The sequence below is a fragment of the Phoca vitulina genome, unplaced genomic scaffold (genome assembly GCF_004348235.1).
Source record: "Phoca vitulina isolate PV1807 unplaced genomic scaffold, GSC_HSeal_1.0 scaffold4, whole genome shotgun sequence".
In the NCBI taxonomy this organism is placed as follows: Eukaryota; Metazoa; Chordata; class Mammalia; order Carnivora; family Phocidae; genus Phoca; species Phoca vitulina.
The window spans coordinates 2,843,112-2,864,631 of record NW_022589707.1 but is presented as its reverse complement, the minus strand read 5'-3'; the positions used below and the strand labels follow the sequence as shown (position 1 = coordinate 2,864,631).

Genomic DNA, 21,520 nt, shown 5'->3' with positions numbered 1-21,520 from the left:
TCCCCTGAGCTTCCAAAGGGAAGTCCACTTTTGCCTTTTGTTCTCTCCAGTTTCAAACATTATAATATCTTTTATATCCTTCTGTCATTGCAAAAGACAGGCAACTCAAAACATGTCATTTCTTCTGGAATTCATATCTGTCTTCTCTTCCAGTGTTTATGACTACTGTCTTATTTCAGGCTCTCATTTCACCCTTCCACCCTTCCATTTCAAGAGTCTTATCACCGGCCTTTCTCACACTACTCTGCCCATTACCCACTTCATCCTCCACACTGTCGCTGTAATGATCATCTTTAAATTATAAATGTAATCATATTATTCTTCTGCCTGATTGCCTATCGCATAAACTACTAAGTCTTTTCTATTATGTGCAAGACCCTCCATATTTGTAATCAGTGCCTCTGGTCCCTAGCAGTTAGCACAGTGCCTGGCACATGGTGGACTCTTATGTATATGGGGTAAAATGTATCTGGGATATGTATGTGGGAATCAGTGAGTGATTGAGTGTTCCTTCCATCAAATGATGACCCATTCTCTAGCAATAAATGAATTTTGCTTGTTTGTAGCAGTTGCTTTAAAAAATTTCAATCTGGAATCTCTTAATTAGAAGAATTAGAGTTTCTTAATGATGAAGAATTTATCAATTGTTCTGATTAATCCATCCCACTTAGTTGCTATGGTGGTCATCAATAACTAGTATTAATAACTGTAATATAGAAGCAAGGAAGACAATTTAATTTTAGACAGTTTTTCACATTTCAAAAATATGTTGTTTTAGAATCAATTATGTCATTAGAACATACTCATTGAAGCAGAATTCCAGGGCCAAAGACCATAGAACATTTTAAGCCTTAAAATGCATATTGTAACATGGTTCTATAAAAACACATCAGTTCAGACCCAGATGTTTAATGTTATAATCAAATTACTACACTTAATTGTCATAAAGAAAAGTACATTGTTTCACACATAGTACAAATTTAAATTTGTTAGCTTAAAAGTCTCAATTATCACAAAAGAAAGATTCATTCATTCAATAAATATGTCTTGAACACCTAATGTGTATAAGACACCATCCTGGGTAAATAAATAAATAGAAATGTAAAGGCTACAGTTTAATGGAAAAGATGATGATGTAAACAACCAAAGTATATAAATTAATTTGGAGTCAAATAAAAATACTTGTTCTTTACAAATATCGTGGTATCCTTCAGCATTATTCATTAGTGGCACTTGATGAATATTTCTTTCTCAGAATGTGTTAACTTGTGATTTGCTTTAGACATCACAGGTTCACAAAAGGAGTCTAACACCTTTTCTTACAAGACATTTTTAAGCCATATTTAGTCATCGTGACCAAATTTATCAAACCTTAGCCCTGAAACCAAGAAATTTCTATGTTTTTTAATTATATTTTAGTTTCTACTTACATCTCAACAGTGTCAAATGACCCCAATGGTCTCAAGTATACTTGTTTGTACAAAAACACCATAAGGATATTGTTTTGCCCTATCTAATCTTAGACTATTTAATTAACAATATAGTTTAAAGAATTCTACTTCTTTAAATTGAATTAACTGTTTAGTTTCAAAGGCCCCCCAAAAGAGTGAGAAATAATGAAAAGTATTTTAATGAACTTTTAGCTTTTTGTAAAAGATTTGCTTTTATTCAATCACATACTAAGGAAGATTTTGCAAAACATACTTCATAGGTGTTATGTTAACATTGTTCTATTTTAGGTTTGATTTTTTGTGGTATGTTTTGTTTATTTTCTTCAAGGAGAAATATTAAATGAAATATGTCCATTAGTTTTTATAATTTCTAAAAATTTCTTTTAGAATCCTAATATTTTTAGTGTCAAAATTTTTGCAAGTCTGTAACATTTGAAATTATTTCTTGATATTTTAATATATCACTTCAATTCAGATTTCATGCCCATCTTTATATCAGTTAAATTATTGCTAAAATTGGGTTAAAGCAAAAAATATTTTACAATTGCTTAAAAATAATGGCTTCTTTTAAAAGTGTTTTACATTAGGAAAGATGAAAATTTTCAAAACACTTATATGAAAATTGGATCTTTATCTGCCAATAAATCTCTAAAAATATATGAATCTTTATGAGTAATCAGAGAAAATAAAATTGACAGAACATTGCAAAACTATTGCTTTTTCTTATCCAATTGGCTAAGTTTTCAAAAATGATAATATCCCACTGTCAGCAATGACCTGGAAGCTACTCTTGCTCACCTTTGTTAGAAGTGTAAGCCCAGCTTTTCCAGAGGGCTTAAACCGTTACACACCTTTAATCCAGTAATTCCACTATTATGAATTAATCCTGAAAAAGTAGAGGTCTTTTTACAAAAATTGTGTGTGTGTGTGTGTGTGAGAATGTGTGTCTAAATGTATGTGTGTTTGTGAGTATGCACATACACACATCCACATACATGTAGGTGCCCATATGGGCTTGGTATGCAAAAAGAGCCAACAGCAATGGATTGGGGAGTAAATGGTAGCAAAGAGTGATTTTAGACAAGTCTTCCAAGAAGCTCAATATAAAAGATAGGAGAGATAACAGATTGATAGCTACAAGGGGAGATAAGACCGAGAAATATTACTTATGTTGGGGGAGATTTAAACCTGTTTAACCATTAATGAGAAAGAAAAAATAGGCAAAAAGTGGAGTAGACAAGGGGGCATTGAGGGAGGAGATCACTGAGAGACATGAGGCTGAGCATCCACTGTGCAGGTGTGGGGGTATCTGTGACAATGGGCTGAGAAGCAGTTAGCCCCAGATTGGTGTGTGCGTGAGAGGCCGGGGAGGGAAGGTAGCAGAGGGGCAGAGGATTTAACCAGAGGCAGAGCCACAAATGCTCTCCTGTGAAATGAATTTTAGTAACAAATGCCTCACATGCAAAATATTTCAGAACTCACTCCATTTGTATTATGAAGACTGACACTATTCTCAGCTTACCTAGCAATTAAAAAAAAAAAAAAAAGGTTTATTGAGAATATGAGCTTTAGAGGGAATTGAGAAAGAATGAGAATAGGAGAATAGGAGAGAATTCTTTATAATCTAGAACAGGATTTTTTTCTGTAAAGGGCTAGATGGTATTTTAGACTTTGCAAACTATACAATTTATGTCACAGTTGCATAAGTACAACATTGTAGTTATAGTACAAAATCAGATATAGATAAATCCTAAACAGATAGAGATGGTTCTGTTCCAATAAAACTTTATTTACAAAAACAAGTAGCAGGCCAAATTTGGCCAGTGAGCCATAGTTTACTGACTCCTGGTCAGTAAACACAAACCAGTGAAGGAATTCACGGTTGCAAGCTCAAGCCTTGGTCTCTCATGGTATTTTAAGTTCATGCTTGGGTTGTCATTGTATATTTTACATGTTGAGATTTTCTTCTATTCTTAACAAAGAGCCTCTACCTGTGGTGAGTCTGGATTTTAGGTAAGGCTCTCCCACTTCTGTAATTACTTAAAACTTTGTAAAATGGATGCTTATTTTTGGGGTGCCTGGGTGGTTCAGTTGGTTAAGCGTCTTCCTTTGGCTCAGGTCATGATCCCAGGGTCCTGGGATCAAGCCCGGCATCTGGCTACCTGCTCAGCAGAGGGGGCCTGCTTCTCCCTCTCCTCCTGGTGAGGCTTGCTGTCTCTGTCTCTCTCTCTCAAATAAATAAATTAAAAAATCTTAAAAAAAAAACAAAAAAAAACTTTGTAAAAGGGAATCCCTGCTTTAGTCCCTGCCTTTGTAAAATGGGGCAATGACCTTGTCCTTAATCTTCGTAGATCATAATGAAAATAACATGCACATATATAAATGCTCTAAAGTACCATACCATTCACACATAAGGAAATCACAATCACTTGCTACAAAATCTACAAAAGTTAGTTCAGTGCCCATATGTAAGACCTTGGCATGTTAGATGTAGTCCCTGCCTCATAACGGATGTAGGTATTAAATGAGATCAGAATTACGTGGTTAGCCTCAGTGCCTGACATAGTATATGCTCAATAAATATCACATGGTGTTATTAAATTTTTAAAGGAGATCAGTGTTATCCAGTGATTCTGACACCGCACCTGAAAGGACAAAGCCAAGCTATTCCGGTACAAGGCTGGCACTGTCACCCACAGGCAGGGGCAGGTACAGCAAAACCCTTTGTATTAGCCTCCCAGGCCCGCTTTGCAAATGGTGTAAAAAATGGGTATTGACAGTTCCTATAGAGGCCAATGACTTTGAATCTGAGTTTTCAGATGGATATGAGGGGAGCGTTTTCACTCTTCTGTGATTTGGAAGCCGCAGTCCCAGAATAAAAAGAAGGAATCTGTCTGATTCTCTGGTAACACAAACATAAAGAGGCCAGATGAGACAGCATGGCTACCCCGGGGCAGCTTTAAATTAAACCACAAATGTACTCATCAGCCCTTTGGAGGAGCATTTGCCCCTATTTGTTCGGTATGTGCAGTTTGTTCACCAGACCAGGGAATGCTTGGTTATTATGTGATTCCACCCCATTAAAGTTCTTCAGGCCACACAGGAGGGGCAGGGTAAGCATCAGTCCGTTTTCCATGGATGAAGAAGGATTTAATGAGGGAGAAATGTGCAGCACAGGTGCAATTCTGCCTGGCTTCTGAGTGAGTGTATAGGAAACCTCACTGGTCAGGTGTGATTCATCAGAAGGAAAAGCATTCCCTAGGAGAGTCAACCTACCTCTTCAGGAGAGGGTGGGCTTTTGCATTTTCTTTTTCTTTCCTTTTATAAATTAATTCTTTGGAAGCTGTGGCTCTTCCATTGAAATCCATGGGAATGATCACCGATGCAGTCTCATGTAATGCTCTCAAAACAAGGACCTTCACCTGGACGCCCACTATTTGTAACAGTTATGACTACTCCTTTAGCATTTAATAAGCCATTTGTCTTTGTAATTTTAAATCCCTGACTTCCGATATGTCATTTGCAAATATCTTCTCCCATTCTGTCAGTTGACAGAATGGGAGAAGATATTTGCAAATGACATATCAGATAAAGGGCTAGTATCCAAAATCTATAAAGAACTCATCAAACTCAACACCAAAAGAACAAAGAATCCAATCAAGAAATGGGCAGAAGACATGAACAGACATTTTTCCAAAGAAGACATCCAAATGGCCAACAGACACATGAAAAAGTGTTCAATATCGCTCGGCATCAGGGAAATCCAAATCAAAACCTCAATGAGATACCACCTCACACCAGTCAGAACGGCTAAAATTAACAAGTCAGGAAATGACAGATGTTGGCGGGGATGCGGAGAAAGGGGAACCCTCCTACACTGTTGGTGGGAATGCAAGCTGGTGCAGCCACTCTGGAAAACAGTATGGAGGTTCCTCAAAAAGTTGAAAATAGAGCTACCATATGATCCAGCAATTGCACTACTGGGTATTTACCCCAAAGATACAAAAGTAGGGACCCGAAAGGCTACGTGCACCCCGATGTTTATAGCAGCAATGTCCACAATAGCCAAACTGTGGAAAGAGCCAAGATGTCCATCAACAGATGAATGGATAAAGAAGAAGTGGTATATATATACAATGGGATATTATGCAGCCATCAAAAGGAATAAGATCTTGCCATTTGCAACGACGTGGATGGAACTGGAGGGTATTATGCTGAGCAAAATAAGTCAAACAGAGAAAGACATGTATCATATGACCTCACTGATATGAGGAATTCTTAATCTCAGGAAACAAACTGAGGGTTGCTGGAGTGGGGGGTGGGGTGGGAGGGATGGGGTGACTGGGTGATGGACACTGGGGAGGGTATGTGTTCTGGTAAGCGCTGTGAATTGTGCAAGACTGTTGAATCTCAGATCTGTACCTCTGAAACAAATAATGCAATATATGTTAAGAAAGAAAAAAAGAAGAAGAAGAATGTAGCAGGAGGGGAAGAATGAAGGGGGGGAAATCGGAGGGGGAGAAGAACCATGAGAGACAATGGACTCTGAAAAACAAACTGAGGGTTCTAGAGGGGAGGGGGTTGGGAGGATGGGTTAGCCTGGTGATGGGTATTGAGGAGGGCACGTTCTGCATGGAGCACTGGGTGTTATGCACAAACAATGAATCATGGAACACTATATCTAAAACTAATGATGTAATGTATGGGGATTAACATAACAATAAAAAAATTAAAAAAAAATAAATAAATCCGTGACTTCCATGTAGATTTATTTTTGACATAATACATTTATAAAGCCTGAAGGTAGGGACTATATATACTGTGCATCAGAAGTTGGGTCAAATACTAGATACACCTGTCCACTTAGTGTAAATTCTCCTGTCCAGTATCAAAGGAACATAATTTTTCATGTTGTCCTTTTATCATGCTCATAATCATCATCTTGAACATCCATGACGCTTACAGTTTATAAGGTTTTATTTTTACCTTTTGATTACAGATTTTTTTTTAAATAATGCTAAAAATAGTGACTTCACATTACAGCACGCAAACTGAGGATTCTTCTTACTCCAAATACCACATTGGTTTGTTTTGAAAAAATAATATCTGACTTAATTTTTTAACTCAGACAAAGTATTATATTAAAAACATTGAAACTAGTAGGCTGTTTGACGTAAGAGTGGTATTTTGTATGTTCTGCAAGAAGTTTGCTTCAGTCTGCCTTTCTGTAACAGTTATTTCTAAAGCTGAAAATCAGGGTAAATTCACAAGTGTGCGCACACACGCACACTCACACACACTCTTAAAATAAAATGCCTAAAGCACGCTGTGTTTTACATCCCTTTCTTCTAGTTGGGTGCAAAAGATCCCATAAGTCTTAAGAGGCTGTTCTATCAATCAAGAAACGGAAGCCATTGAGCGAAATTCTCCTGGGACACAGGCTATATTAAGTTGCAGCATCCCATTTCTGACAAATTGGCTGTGGATAAGAGAAGTAAGTCACTAGGATCCTATAGGTTGGTTTATATGAGCCTCTGTATCCTCCAACCTAAGGACACATACCCATTTGCAACCAAAAGAATGTAGTGGGGGCACACAATGAGTCTATGTAATGTCAACCCAAGACTCTTACTTACAAAACTGAAGGTTTTGTGTTTCTCATTCCTACCTAATTCAGTACTTCAGATTGCAAGAATCACTCTCAGGACAGTGGTTGTCAACTGGGAGCAGTTTTGCTCCTCAGGGTATGTCTGGCCATATCTGGGTACAATTTTGTTTGCTACAAGAAGTGGGGGATGCTACTGGCATCTGGTGGGTCAAGGTCATGGAGGCTCCCAAATATCCTATAATGTACATGACAGCCAAGAATCCTCCTGCTAAAATGTCAGTGGCAGAAATGGAGACGAATGCACACATGCTAACCACATTCACAGAAATTAATCTCCCTCCCTCCCTCCCTCCCTCCCTCTCTCTCTCTCTCTCTCTCTCTCTCTATATATATATATATAAGCCAGAATGTCTTGTTATTAATTTGCAATGATAACTACACCTATCAAGAGGACCAAGATAATGATATCTACTAATGAAGTTGTTTCCTCCCTTTAGAAAATCTTCATGAGGAGCCAAATTAGAATCAGAAATTTATTTGCTGAGCAAAACATTACTTCTAAAGGAGATAATTAGATAATCCTCATAGAATGTATCATAGGTCGGGGACTTCCTGAGTGTGTTTGTTTATCCCTACAGGAAACTTCCTCTTATTTCCTAAGGTTTCCTAAAGTTGCAGCATTTTGCAAAGAAATATGAGTAGAAAATTGCAAGAGAAAGCGATGAGAGCTAAAGCAGAAAACAAGTGCAGCATGCTAAGGGAATACCTAAGATGGACTCTTGGTCCAGCCTGAAAAATCAAGGAAAGTTTGGTGGATGAGATTATTAAGTTATCCTTGATGTATTTTGAAAGTTGAGTAGGTACTTCTTAACTGACTAATAAGAGATGGAAGGACAGGACAGGAAAAGAAAAACAAAACAAACAAACAAAAAAACAACCTAAAGCAGAGAGATATGCAGTCATTTGGTTTATCATCTTAACTATCTAACAGCATTAGGCTGTGACCACGTGAGGGAGAGAAGCAAAGGGCACTGAAATATCATAGTCAGCAGATAAGAATACTTTGTCCTGCAGAGTGTTTTAGGCTCCATGATCAACAGCCTCTTTAGACAATTGATGTGACTATAGCTTTAGATGGGTTCAAGTAGTTCTACTTTTATGAGATTATTTCAGAGTTATTAACTCAATACATTTGAAATTCTTCCCTTAGTTGTCCCTTGTGCAGATGCCATTTACTGCACTTCTTCCCTGATTTTTAAGACAGACCATATATTGGAAATTCTGGATGTTTTAAAAGATAGGAAGACAAAGCTCTCTATTCTTTTCCTCTGCAATTTGAGTTAATACCCTTTATGTGGCATTAGTATGAAGATGACTCATTAGATTAAAAATCAAAAAAAAAAGGAAAGAAAGAAAAGAAAAAAGAAAAGACAAAAATTAAGAAAAAAAATATTTTAAAAAATCCAATGAAATACAGATTACCTCATTTTTAATCCCCTTTAATCCCACCAATTCTATTTAATTTCTTTGACCACGATTTACTATGTTTCTACTCGTGCCAATCATTGTGTCAGCTCCTTAGTATGAAATGATGGGTAAGAGAGCATGTTCACCCATATATAAATTATAATTTGGTGTGTTTTGAAGGTGTCATTTTGCCTGACAGTATGAGCAAAAAGCAGAAAATGGTGATTGATTAATCTTATTTTCTGGTGATGCAGAAATCTAATAAACTCAGAATGTGAAGTGAAATGAAGATAAGGAAATTGAAGTAATCAATATTTCTGGTTGGTGCTCACTTTCATTACAGTGCTAAGAGTCATCATGGAAATAAGAAAGGGTAAATGAATGCCCTCTTGCTGTGGTCCGGCATTAAGATGGGTTTAGACCACTGTGTTGGGGATGGGAAAGTCACAAAGCTGGTAGCCTTAACACATGTGATGATTAGAGGTAAATCATTTTAAATAACTTCAAAACTCTTATCCTCAAAGTTTCTGAGTCCCACAAGAAAGGAACAAAGAACGTTGGAGTATGTGGTTTCTTCGCACATCTCAAGAACAATAATTTTCTAAACCTTTGAAAGAATATTGTGAAATGGATAGAAACCTCTTGAGAAACTCCTGTTGTCATTGTATTTTGAAAGCTGTAATAAATCACTTTTTGCCCTTACTCTAAATAATGAGAACTGCTCTCTTTTTGTTGTTCTTAAGGTATATGGTAAAAATTGCTATTGTACAAATTATAATATACTATAGTGTATCATTAAAGTAAAAACTGCATCCCGTTACAACAGAGTTATGCATTAGTTTTTGGAAAACCAATATGTAATAATATAAATGTATAGAAACTGTTAGGGGAAAATCATTCATCTTTGTCATAAAAGTTTTTATTCATAAAAGAAATACACTTGGAGAAAAACACACATATACATATAAATAAAAAATCATATTGCTAACTCTCAAACTCTATTACATGTGTGTATAGTTACTCCAAGTTATTTAATTTTTTTATAATTATAACTATAATTTTATATTATTTTTCACTTATTTCAAACTTTATATATTATTTTCATGAATTTATTTTAGAAGTTGCCTAATGTCCTGCTTATTATATATTTATGATTATTGATTTTTTTTAAGATTTTATTTATTTATTTGACAGAGACATAGTGAGAGAGGGGACTCAAGCAAGGGGACTGGTAGAGGGAGAAGCAGGCTTCCCGCAGAGAAGGGAACTCGATGTGGGGCTCAATCCCAGGACCCTGGGATCATGACCTGAGCTGAAGGCAAACCCTTAACGACTGAGCCACCCAGGCACCCCTGATTATTGATTGATAACATTTTAAAGATGCTTATTAGTTTTTTGGAAGAATGTAAAATAGTTCTGCTGAGTGAAAAAATTTATCTCTATATTTAAATTAGCATTTCTTTGATTACTACTACAGTTGAAATATCTTCTGTATTTTAGCAATTTTTATTTCTTCCTTTACAATTTATTATTTTTACTTCTTTCCATGTATAAATTGTGAGCAAATTATTTTCCTCATCAATTTGAATAATACTGCTTTTTAAAATAATATTGCTTTTTTAATTTGGAGATCTCTAATAAAATTTCATAATCCTATGGAAATATGGGTATGAATAGGAGATTACAAAATTATCTCTTCAGAGATATTGATTACAGCATTACATTAGTTATGATAAATTGTAAACAACATATGTGTTCATCAGTTGGGGATTGATCAAATATATTCTGCAATAACTTATTGTTAGAAAAAATGAATTAGATGTTTAAAGACTAAAAAACTAGATGAGAAACATGAATTAGAAAAACAAGAAGAGAAATAATATTTTTATAACAATACACAAATCTGGAGGAATATATGCTCCTCTCTCTCTCTCTCTCTTTCTCTCTCTCTCGCTCTCTCTCTCTATATATATATTTGGTAATATATATACTAATATATATACTAATCCCCTTGGGTGAGCTAGGAGAGCTTTTAATTTCTAAATTACATATTTCTGTGATATATATATTTGATAATATATATACTAATATGTATACTAATCCCCTTGGGTGAGCTAGGAGAGCTTTTAATTTCTAAATTACATATTTCTGTGATATTTTAAGTATCTGTTCATTTTTACAATCAAGGAAGAAACCAAATAATTTTTAAATGCCTTTTTGTAGCATTTCTTATATTTTCTCATTTTCTTTCTTTTTTTATTTAGGGTCTTTTTGATACTTGGATATTTGGTAAGGCTCATTTTTTTTTTTTTCTAGATGTGTCTTTCTACTCCTTTGCCTGCCATTCTTGCATGAATACTACACTGTGAGATACTGTGTGTTTGAAATGTATTAAATATTGTGCAGAAATAATTCTGCCTTCTGAGTTTTATGTGTGAAAGTTGTTTTAGCTAGACTTATCTATATGTTCTTTTGGGAAGGTTTTAGATTAATATGGTGAAATTCTATACACACATGTAAGCTCAGTGAGTTTGGATGGACAGTGCAGCAAGCATATGCTTAAAAGTGATTTGGTATTTTTTACAATACTAAAACTTGAACTGTATCTCAATTTATGCATGCTGTCATGTTCATGGAAATAATTGTCTTTGTCAGAGAATTTTTAATTTGACAAAAGCCTGAAACTTCCAAATACAACAAAAATATGACATATGCAAATGAAAATAGATAAGAAAGTATTTTTAAATGCTTTATGTAAATGGAGGTTATAATAGTTATTACTATAACTATAATTATATAAATTAAATTATATACATAGTAATAGAGTTACTACTATTATTAAGAATGGCCCTGAAGTGAAATAGGGAATAGAAACTTTAATATTCTCTCCTCCCTTCCTTTTTTCCATAGTTCTTCTTCCCTGTCTCTGGATGCTTGCCTTTTTTTCATCTCAAGAAATCAAGTTCCCATCTCACTTCTTTCCTGACATCAATCCTTGCCCTTTGACATTAAGGCCTGATACGGTGTCCATGACTCCCCCCGCCTCCACTCCACCCCTCCACTCTCTTGCAGCTACATGGATGAGGTGGTAGAGTGACCTCCATTCCAGAGTCTGAATCAGAGTGATTCAAAATTCTGGCTGCACATTAACATCATTAGGGGTTTTATTTTTGTTTGTTTGTTTGCTTTTGTTTTTTTGGTTTTTGTTTTGTTTTTTTTACAAATATGACCATCAGTTGTTCACTGTATACATTTCCTCACCTCCCCAGCCCTGGATTCTAATCTCGCTTGTGTGGGGTGTGGTTCAGGCATGGGTGTTTTCAAAGCTCCTGGGGTTGTCCCATCCAGTTTTGCTAACTTCTGGTCCAATCCTGTTAATATAACCCTATTCCCTTTGCCAGAGTTCTGTCTTCAGGGATGGGAAGCTATAAACCAATCAGCGAGTGACCAACCTCAGGGCTGGCCAAGAAATTCTTTGAGCCAATGAGATAATATCAGATATTTGCTGAGGGCTTCTGAGGGAGAAGAAAAAGCTTCCTTTCTCTTTGAGAAAGTTTTCTGAAGTGACTGTCACTCTTACTGAAAAGAGTGGCCATCCTGCACTCTCCCTGAGGATGAAGGCTACTGAGGGGGAAGGACTGATCTACAAGAATTATAGAGAGGAATCAAAGTTCTCCATGGTCTGTGCCTGGTCACGTCTCTACGCCTGGATGTTTTGTTATTTGAACCAAAATGTTATATATTGTTTGTGTCATCTCAAGTTTAATTTTCTGCCAACGTGAGAACATTCTAATGAATGCAGCTTTCCTTGACACTGAGGTCTAACACATTGATATGGCTTAATATGATCCTATAAACCAGCAGCATTTTTCATTTTAATAAAGGTTGAGTAGCTTTCCAACTAAAGAATAAATCTTATGTGATAGAATTTTAGGCATCAGCAAGAAGATGAGATAGAGATGGTACCTTCTTGGTATTCCTGTCATGATTTTTATCTAGTTGAACATTTAACAAAAACACATTGAAATAAGACTCAAATGTAAATCTTTATACTAGCTTCTCACTTACTACCTATATGATTTCATTTAAATGACCTGATTTCTTTAGGTTCTCTTACCTGTAAAAAGGTACATATATCATAGGATTATAGTAAGGATAAAATGAAATAATGTAGGTAAGATTTCTTAACACATTGCTGGCCATTAGTAAAGATAGGCCATTCTATATTATATAAAGGATTCCTTACAATATGTGTATATGCTTTGTTTCTCTCAGTTCCAAAGATCTAAAAGCCCTAAAACCTAAACATAAAGAAATGGAGAAAGAAAAGTTTATGGTAGCACTGCTGTTCGAGATATGGGTACAAGTGCTTACCTGATTAACCAAATTTTTTGGCTTGATAATTTGTAGCTCTATGAATAAAAGCCAGTCCTCATGGGGGAGAGGATTAGGAAACTCATGGGAGTGTTTCTACACCTGAGTGGTCCTGTCCCATTCTTGATCATAAGCCTGTGCTTTATACCTTTTGCTTCCAAAATGACAGCTATTGAATAGGGAAGGGAAAAATGCGTCATGGCTCCAAAGCGGTTAGGTCTTCTGATGCTTAAAGACACTGACTACAGACCATTCTTCCACTCACTGTATCTGCTACTTTGTGTGTCTCTTCTGATGTGAATGATTGGATGGAATCCCAGCCCACCTCACCTGCCTTTGGAATATACTATATGACTTTAGTAGTCTCTCTGATCCCTGTCAGAGCAGGTTTATTGTATAGGTAAAGTCCAAATCCAGACTCACCAGGCACAGAAACATGATTCAGGAAAAGTACTTTTATACTATTTCACCTGATATTAATGGGATTAAAAAAAAAAAATCTTATGACTTAGAGTACTATTGGTCTGTTCTCAGGAAGAAAAGACCAATTTCTAAGGGGCTCAAGATAGGTTCCTGAGACACCAAGTATTTTCAGTCAGAGAAACCTCTGACTGTCAGCTAACAGTAGGCTATACTTCTTAAATGAGCTATGTTCACGATTCAGAAGCAGTAGACACAATAGCCATGTTCTCAAAACAAAATATGGTCTGATAATAGGTCAGAACATTTGAAGTTTTGAAATGTCCTAGAAGAGTGTGAACCACACATAGCTGAAGTTAGGGCTTCTCTTGCTATGTGGCCAAATTTGGTCCATGGATCCAGTGAGCAATTTTATTATTAAAGCTTTAATTTTTTGAACAATACTTACATGATTCTGAAACTGGAATATTAAATCCTCAAATATTTATAGGATGCTTATGTGCTGGATATTATCAATTATTATGAAACAGATAATTCTGCCTGTGATTTTACAAATGAACCAGACAAACCTTATGTGCCTCATCACATACCACTTGAGATTTGATTTTTGTGTTCTCTTTAGTGTAAGCTAACACAAATTTCCAACTATGTTACTATTTAAAATAAATCTCACCTCAGTGAATATTTCATAAATCCAAAGTCATATTTTATAATTTCATAATAATTGTGAAAATTCAAAACCTCAAGTGTATCTGAAAATTTTTAGTGATATTTGTCTCATAAAGAGGTATGCAGTAGATCAGGAAATTTTAAGTCTTAAATTCATCTTCTTTTTATAATACTAAAATACTTAGTTATAAATGGAGTAAAAATAATAATGCAAGAAAAGTAAGTGGCTCTGGATATTTTTAAAGAAATTAAAGTGTGTGTGTTTGTAGGCTTAGCCGGGTGAGTGGTCCCCATAGTAAAGGTGTTTAGCAGTACATGAGTATGGAATATGAGACATGGGAAGAAAAATTTAGATCTCCAATTTTTGTTTATTTTCATCTAAAAAATAGAAGTAAAGCTTTACTCATAATTTACAGTGGGGTCTGCACTTGTCCTTATGTCATTTCATCATATTTTACATAGTGCCAGTATTTCCTTAGCAGAAGAGAAGGTAGGTTGACAACAGACATTGTATTTATCTGTTAACTCTTCTAAAATGAAAAGTAGCTAAGGAAGATTCTTACAGGGAAATTTCCTCATGAATGTTATACTAAAAATTCAAGCAAAAATAGCAACAAAATGGAAAAGTTGATATTTATACTCCCTTCCTTGGCCACATTATGTTGTCAAAAAGATCTATAATGATTTAATCAGATCTGATAAGAAATTGGCCAAGGAGACAAAATATTATCCGAAAAGTAATTTGAAATGTGTATAAATCTGCTATTGTTAATAGTAAGCCTGACTTTGTGTATGTTGTTGATGACAAACTTTTAATAATTGTTCGTATATTTTATTTTTTAAAATACACGTTTTAGAGAGTGTGCGAACTCAAAATTATTTTGTTGACAAGATTACACGATCTAAAAATATTTGGAGCAACTGATGTAGAGGAAAAGTACAAGATACTCCAGTTATTTCACCTGGTTGCTATAATAAAATCAAAAGCATTTTTATACCTTTTATAATGTATCAATCTCTTTTCAAATATGTTATATGTTAACTTACATAAAGGTCTTACAAGGTTGATACTTTTTTCCCTATTTTATGAAATCAAGGTTTTGAAAGATGACAGGTTGAAGGGCATAATTAATAAATGCAGTCGCGGTAACCTGATCCCCTATCTTCTGATTTCAAATTCTGTATTCTTCCAGTTTTAGTTGCAATCTGCTTAAATAAAATTGAATTCAGTTAACTGGCAACCAAGATGCCAAAACAAAGTCCTTGTATTATCTGATGTTCTCCATTTTTACTTTTTAAAAGTAATAAAAGTGTCAATATTGTATCGACAGTAAATTCACCAGCCATTCATGAGATTAACCTTCCTAAAGGATGATCGTCATCTCCAATAGAGGGAGCCTGATGGGCTTTGACAACTCAATTTATCACCGAACAGGGTGCAGGTAGGTGAGGGATAACACTGCTTGTCTTCTGAGCAGACACTCATTTGCACCATCTGGACTAGCAAATGATTTCCCTTCCATTCTCCATACCCCACTTCCCAATAGGCTCTGAGATGTCTCTTGCAGCTGATGGCTCACTGCTGAGTTGTGTTAACAACTACTTGACACTTGGCTTCTGAATGATGTTCACCCAGTTTTTCTCTAAGGTTCAGATTCCCTGCAACACTTCTCACAGCCATTCAAGGCCTGTAGACATTTCTTGGAAATTTGTAGGATGAGATTTAACTCATTTCCCTATAATAGATAACGTAGGTTAAGCTCACAAAAAGAAATGATATTAGCAAATTTAAAAATTATCCCCTCTTTAAGCAAAGTAGCTTTAGTAAAGAAGCTAAGTGTTCAGCCTGAAGATATTGACTTGATACAGCATGAGTATTAATATGTAAAGCAATGATCTCAAATGAGTTTTGAAAGCAGGTATAATATAAATCCCTAATTAATTTGGAATATCATGAGCACATCCCCATTTCCACTTGCTCATGTTTCATGACATGGGAAACTACTCAATCTGTATTTATTACACAGAAACGTCTGAATTAGGCACAATCTGGTTAACATTGATCTTCTGTGCTAGTGAAAATTGTAAAATTTGTATACCAAAGAGAAAACGTGTAGAGTTTTTATTAAGAAGTCAGCCATTGTTAGATAAAATGTGATTCCTTGAGAAGAAAATGTTACATTTCCCTTTGTCATGTTAGGTCAATAACAGACAAGAGTTTCTCTTATGCTGACCATATTAAAGCTTTCTCACAGAAACTCTAAAATGAGCCCATGAATAATTAATCTCCCATATTCTGAGATTTTTTTTTTAAGGAGCTGGGGCTTCCTAAGCATTTAGTTTATCAGGAGACTCCCTAGTCCATGGGCAATGGCCTTTCTCAACAGAAGTGCTACATGCTGAGCTAAAAACAGCATGGGGTTTGAAATCATACAGAGCAAATTTGACTCTCGCTTTAACCCCTAATTTTGTCACTTGGGAAAACTGCTTTATCTGAGCCTTAGTTTCCTCATCTGTGAAATGGGAACAATAATAGCTTCCCCCCCCTTTTTTTTTAGTTTTGAGATTTCAGTGATTTTGCATAAAACCTCTAGCATAAGAACAGAGTCCAATCAACTTGTTTCTGACTCTGCGAAGCTGGGCAGTGATCAGTTTACCAAGGTAAATGCCATTTAACCACTAAAATCTTTTTCAGTAGAAACTTCTTCAGGGACAGACTAGCCTACCCTAATTTTTTTTTTTTTTCTGTCTCTCCAGGCAATTTCCCAAATCATTAAGAATTTTGCTTTTCTCCACACTCAGCCATTCTTCACACTCAGCCCGAATGAGCTTTTCAAATAAAAATGTGATTGTGTCTCTCCCTGCTAAAAGCCCTTGAATGACTTCCTATTGTTCTGGGATAGGAGCCCAAATCCTTCTGTAACTTCAAGGGCCTGGGTAGTCTGACCCTGTCCACCTGGGCAGAACAGAGCAGTAATTCACGGCTGCTATCCCCACCCCCACTGTAGTTAGTGACCATCCTTCAGTCGTAACCCAATTCACGTCTGTAAGCCTATATGTAGGGTTGTGTATGTTGTTGATGACAAACCTTTAATATATAATTAAAATAGGACAGATGACGCCATTAAAAACACACAGGTGATTAGAATATCCATCTGAAACAAATAGGAAGATCTCAATAGGAACGGCAAGCGTTGCTAAGAGTCACATAGAGGCAAATGCAACGTTAATGCAAATTTAAAGAAAAAAGCAAGTAAAGAAAAAAGGATATTCCACAGGAGGGAGCATTTCAGTTGTTGCTGTCTTTTCCTAAAGAATGAATTGCTTTCAAATTATTCTTTCTGCCTTAAAATAAAAAATAATAAAATTTGCCTGTCCCAAGGGGGGATGACTCACACTGCTGAAACTCACATGAGATCAATTTGTGGGCCATCCGATCAATTTAATAATTTACATTGGGAAATAGCTCTTCAAAGTAGGTGTCTCCACTGGGACATGGAATTAGCATTAGAAGGCTTGGTTGGCAAACAGGGAGACTGATGTCTGCAGGTGCCGAGAGGCAGATAAGCCTGCTGAACTTAACAAGTTGCCTGTCAGGACACCATCTCCCCAGTGTCCTGCAGCTATATTTTTTTTTTTCTGTAAAATCCTCGTTTGCAAAGATATGAGCTTATTTTCTGACTCGTTCTTACCTCGAAGTTGACCTCGGAAATAAACTGAATGCCACGGGGGAAGAGCTTCCAGCAGACACTAATATTTTTTTAAGGCTTATGACTTCTGATCATGTGCTTCTATCTATACACACATACTTACCCAGATACTGCCTTAGATGGGGAGATTTCATATACATTTGTTTGATTATATAGAGGTAATATGACAAGAATCTCAAACTGAGCTATTTTTAAGTTTGCCACAGTTTTGCTGCTTAGATAAAAGGTTTTGGTAATGTAAACAGGACAAAAAAATTTCAGATTTGAAACTTAAAATTATAAACACATGTGAAAAGTTACTGTTCTCTTACCTGTAAGAAAAAATCTACACATTTTTTAATGTTACAGCTGCTTAAGGAGAAGTACAAAAATTGTTGTAGCTAAATATTTAAATGAATATTAAATTCCCCTCCCATTCTTTGAATTAGAAAATTGATTCCAATGTACATAATTATGTGATAAAGGGTTTATATTTCCTTGGTTCAGCCACTAGGGTGCACATTAGGTTGAAAGATATGGGGAAATGAATTATTTTTTACTGATTTTAGAATATGTATTTGAAAAATTAGATGAGTCTTACAGATATTAAGATTTGTTGACTGCCTGAATGAATACAGCTTCTTAATAGAGAAACTTAATAAAATAACTATATATTCATAAAATCAGGAAATTGTAAGTGCTCCTGTACTTTGTACAATTGTGGATAATTTAACCAGTCTTCTGACCTGCCTACAGTATAAAGACAAATAATAGAGTGAAGTTAATGCATTTTGTGCTATAGACCTAACCACCCACTCAGACAAATGGGAATTGATGTGGTGTAAGGAGAAAAGGCTGCCCATTTCCATTCACCTTTGTACAAATTTTCTCCCCTCTTCTTATAGAAAGAGTGAACTTCAGAGAACAAAGACAGGAATATTTTTATGTTTATAAATCACTTAGCACTTAATGGTACATATTAATTTGATTGGAAAAATAAGGATAATCAAAAGGCGGGAGGTAGACAGTTGCATTCAGGCATATGACTTATTTTATGCATCCATAGATTTTAAATAAACAATGAAAATGCTGACTATAGTTTAATTTCCTTTGTGCATTGATTCATTATTTTCTTTTAAAATCTTGTTTGAATTTATAAAAAGAATAAGTCTGTCCTTAGTCATTTTCAGTATTCACCAGAGTGGTATAAAATCAACAAGTTCAAATCAGATTAAGCCCTGCTGCCTGCCTAGTTACTCAATATTATGTATGAGTGATTTGGACGTTCAGAAAGAGAATATTTATATTCTAAGTCATATTTAAAATTTGTCTTTATTTTCTTTTACTCTTTTAATAGGGAAAGGCAAACTTCACACCCACAGTCTGTTTTATTAAAAAAGAAATTTCATTATAGGAAATTATCTCATTTTGTATTCCAGAGCAGAAACATGAAGGCGAGGTGAATCCTTAATACAAAATACATTTCTGTGTCAAATATTCTAACACAAAGAGTGCCTATTTCATTATTTCAATATTTATAATACTTATTTTAAGTTTGGCAATAAAACATGGAATTGTTCATTTTTTTCTCTTGTGTTATTACAGTTTTAACAAGTAAATGGATACTTTTTTATACCATAAACTTGAAGATGACTGGCAGAATAGGATAAGACAAATAAGACAAATAAGAATTTTACCTTAAAATATTTAAGCTATAATAACTAGTAATTACGTATATAACCTAATTTATATGTTTAAGGAGAGGACAGAAGCATGTATGTGTGGGGAGGGTCTTTCTTTACGGCTGCATTTACATAAGCAGTACCATGGCAATGAACCTCAGACATCACCTTGTTCAGTTCTCCAACTTGAACATGGAGACCATTTTAAACCCAAGTACAGCAAATGCATCCCCTAACTTCAGGCCTGAGAGAGCAGATCAGTCTGGTGCTTCCATGATGATGGAACTAAGAAATACTTACGCAGGACACTCCTGCACTTGTTTAAACTGGTTCTGTGGAAAGCTTATCTGCTAACACACAATTCTCGAGCAGCGCAACACTGTTTCTATATTGGTGTTAATTATTTATTAATGCAGTGAAACACTTTAAATTCCAATTAAATTTTCACTAATTACTTGTGAGCTAGAAGCTAAGATGCTTAGTTTCCTACTTCCTTCTGAGAACATATGAGTGTGCCCACCCCAATCCTTGGAGTCAGGTCATAGGAGAAAGCGCATTTATATTGGAATCAGAAAAGAAAACAAAAACAAAAAACAAACCTGGATTTGAAACTACCTGTGTGCTCGTGGACAAGCCTATTAAGTACTCTGAGCCTCAGATTTCTGCATGTATCACATCAGTTTAGACAACTGAGGTAAGTTTAATGGCTCATTTAAATTAAAACATATAGCATCTGTATGTATCCCCTAGTACATTCAAATATCTTAATTGCAGAGTCAGTGCCAAGAATGTTGCCAGTGTATAGCAGAGCATTGCTCAAATGAGCTGAGATTTGTTTTATTGATACATAGTGGTTGTCTTAGTTTTGGAAACTGTTTTTCTTATTCTTCCATGCTCCTTTTTCAAATAGAGACAGCAGAAATTACAGTAGAGTTCCCTTGCCAGCTACAAAATATTCCATTTTACTCTGTTTTTTTCCCCCCCATTTTCTAGAATCAGTTTGGAGCCAAGTATACTAAGATGGCAAAAGATGAAAATCTTTCTGTGAAATAAAAACCTGATGATAAATCCTTAAAAATTTTGTAAGAGAGGGGTCTATGAGACTTCCGAGGATAGGGAAATATTATATAGAAATATCAATCATATAAGAAAAACTTTTTTAAATACTATGAACCGAGGGTCAGCAAACTACAGCTCAAAGGCTAAATTCAACGAGTTTCCATTTTTGTATAGCTCGTAGCTAAAACTTTTAAAAATGATTTTAGAAAATAAAAGGAGCATAACATTTAATGACACATGAAATTCATGTTTTAATGTCCATAAACTTTTATTGGAATGCAGCCACGCCTCTTTATGTATTGTATACACTGCTTTTAGAAAGTTTACTGACTGCCATAGAGACCATATGTGGCCAGCGAAGCCCAAAATATTTGCTACTTGGACCTTTACAGAAGAAGTTTGCTGACCCCTGCCAATAAAGAGTTGAAGGCAGGCATAGTATTGAACCTTAGCACCTGGCTGTGTGTTTGGCATATAGGTGTGCTCATAATATGTAAACACACTGAGATTATGTTCTCATTATAAAAATGAACAAATATAATTTTTAAAAAGTCAATAAAATTGTGTTTAATTGAAACAATAAAAATAATTAATATATAAATGACCAGTACAATCACTGCTTTTTAAAATTTGAAATACTGGGGCACCTGGGTGGCTCAGTCGTTAAGCGTCTGCCTTCGGCTCAGGTCATGATCCCAGGGTCCTGGGATCGAGCCCCGCATCGGGCTCCCTGCTCGGCGGGAAGCCTGCTTCTCCCTCTCCCACTCCCCCTGCTTGTGTTCCCTCTCCCGCTCTCACTCTCTCTGTCAAATAAATAAATAAAATCTTAAAAAAATAAAATAAAATTTGTAATACCGTGAACAAAGGAGTTTACCCAAGAAAGTTTTAGACTTATGAGACTATAATCAGCGAAAACTGTCGGGTTGGTCTCCCTTCGTCCCTTACTTCCTCTTTCTTTTTTGGGGGAAATTGTTCAGTTTTAGACCTCACTGAATTCTGTCTTTCACTTCTTTTAATGAAAATGAAAAAGAAAATCATTCTATGTAATTATTCGTCCTAGGCATCTGTGATTGTTTACTTATTAGTTCAAGTCCAGAGCTG

At 35.4% G+C, this 21,520-nt stretch overlaps 1 protein-coding gene and 1 long non-coding RNA gene across 3 annotated transcripts in view; both read left to right on the top strand.

The window, feature by feature from the left end:
- The window catches only part of CNTNAP2 (contactin associated protein 2), a 1,915,205-nt gene that overhangs the window by 131,799 nt on the left and 1,761,886 nt on the right, over nucleotides 1-21,520 (top strand). The window lies entirely within an intron of this gene.
- Nucleotides 6,139-20,995, top strand: LOC116630401. The gene is made up of 3 exons (XR_004298971.1): nucleotides 6,139-6,945; nucleotides 10,791-10,815; nucleotides 15,321-20,995. It is a non-coding gene; the product is annotated as an uncharacterized LOC116630401 (long non-coding RNA).